This window comes from Octopus bimaculoides, chromosome 7 (assembly GCF_001194135.2).
Source record: "Octopus bimaculoides isolate UCB-OBI-ISO-001 chromosome 7, ASM119413v2, whole genome shotgun sequence".
Lineage (NCBI taxonomy): Eukaryota > Metazoa > Mollusca > Cephalopoda > Octopoda > Octopodidae > Octopus > Octopus bimaculoides.
The window spans coordinates 101,324,675-101,327,174 of NC_068987.1; positions in this window are offsets into that span (position 1 = coordinate 101,324,675).

Consider the following 2,500-nt stretch of genomic DNA (forward strand, 5'->3'; position numbering starts at 1 on the left):
TATATATATATACATATAAATAGTGCACTGACGCACTCATCATACACATATATATGGCTACATGAATATATACATGTGTGTATGTTTATATATTCGCAATATGAGAGAGAGAGAGAGTGTGAGACAGAGAGAGGGGGAAAAGAGAGACAGAGAAGAGAAAGGTAGTTAGAGAGACAGACAGCAACGTGTGTTCTTATTCGTGCGTGAAATTATGTGTAAATATGTATGCGTTCGCATATCTCAGTTTTTGTATATATGAATATTTGTATTCGTATTGAATGTGTGTGATTGTGTATAAACGTGTGTGTGTGAGTGTGCGTATGAACGTATTCGTGTGTGAGTCTTGTATGTCTGTGTGTGAGTGTAAACATGAGGAAGAAAATATGTGTAGAAGATGAGAATATGACATGATTTTATATAACTTATGAAATAAATTCCTTTATTTTATGTTTTTTTGTAATGTAAACAATCTTATTTCACTATATTTTTGACCGTTGTTGCTACTTGTATATCATATTGTTGACTTGTAGCTTGTAGTATTCACCATTTACTGTGTGCTATTATAAGTGGATATGGTTGCTTTTATTTATTCTGTCAAGAATGTCTGTTCAAGGAAATAGTTTAGAAAAAAATTGTTTTTAAGTGCTTCGATTTCTAAATATTACTTACGTTTTATGTAAAATTGCATCATATATAAATTATAAATGGCCTATGTATATATGTGTGTGTGTGTGTGTGTGTGTATTGATAGATAGATAGATAGATAGATAGATAGATAGATAGATAGATAGATACATACATACATACATACATACATACATACATACATATCATACATACATACATACATACATACATACATACATACATACATACATAGAAAATTTCCTTTCTCACGTTTCTGTTGCGTTACAAAACATGAACCTTCTGTTGAAAGTGGGTAGAGTAAAGTATATGTTTATTTAACCTGGGATCAATAGTGTTTCCTTTTCGAAATCACTATCTAGTTCAGCCAGACTATTTTATACACTAGAGACATAAAGATTCTCTGATAATGATGTGAGTGAGAACCATTATGTTTTCCATCTATCATATACCTGAGGTGGTCAGTTTTGAAATTTCAGAGAGAGAATTTGAGTATGTTTCGCCAGCTCGTTATTTGTGTGGATTAAACTAGGGTATTTCTCTGCAATACTGATACCATAAGAAATGCTGGTGCCGTATCTAAACTTGCACATATTATGCTGGAGGTCTTTTCTTTAACAACAGTTACAGCATAACAACAATTCAACCTGACAGTTAATGTCAAGAAAACTGAGATAATTTTACGGTAGATCATCACACAACACCTCCTCCCGACTATCTCCTCGCAACAACTACAATTGAGCACAATCTCCTGAAACAGATACCACTGCAGCGTACAATCTAGTGACTTTACGAACGACAACGAAACACACAAAGATTTCTGCATTCATATTAAATGTGCAACTCCATAGATGGCTCCAAGATATAGAATATGTTTGATTCATAATCCCCCTAGAACTTATATCTTTAACCTTATACTGTTCAAGTCATTTGACCGTAGCCAAGCTGGAGCACCGCTTTTTTCGTCAAAGGAATCGTCCGAAGAGGCATTTCAAAGATGAGATGAAGATGACTCTGGAGAAAAGTCGTATCGATCTTTTAAATATGGAAGTCATCAATGCAAACCACTCGGCTTGGATATCTTTCTGACGATGGGGAATTGAAAATATGAAGGAAAGGCTTACACTTAGTGTCTAAACCGTATCCCCTAGTCAAATATGTAAGTGAACTTTCATCAAATGAAGATGCACATCAATGATTTAAAGAGTAAAGACCCTCTTCGATCACGAATTACCATGGGATTGCCCATAGAAATATCCCCTCCGAAGAACAAGTCCGGGCAAGGTTGTTTGTGGAATGCTACCCATGCATAACAGTCTCTCTTCTCCATGCCACTGATGTTGTCCGAGAGAAAGGCAAAGGCCGATACAGCCACGCATCAGTGACGTTGCAACTCATATCTACAGCTGAGTGAACTGGAACAGCGTTAAATAAATTGTCTTGCTTAAGAACACAGCACACAGCCCGCTCCGGGAATCGAAATCACAACCTCAAGAGTGTAAGCCCGACAGCTCGAGCCACTGAGCCATGTGCCTTCACATCAAATATATATATATATATGCAATTATCACAAAGATCTACATATGAAGGAGAATTTGGTCGTTGTTGGTGTCGATGGACAAACATAAACAGAAATACGTATATGAATGTACATAGATCCATCACAAATTATCCAGTCAAACACGCTTTGTTAGTGGAACGAAACATTCAAGTTACCTACTTTTTAGTTTTGTCAAAACGGTCATAATATTCTGATGCCAAAGCTCTGCAGTTTATCAGAAAATGTAGACCACATTTCTTTAAACCATTTCCCAAATATTTCATAAATGTTGAATAGTCTTCTAGTCCCTTCTGA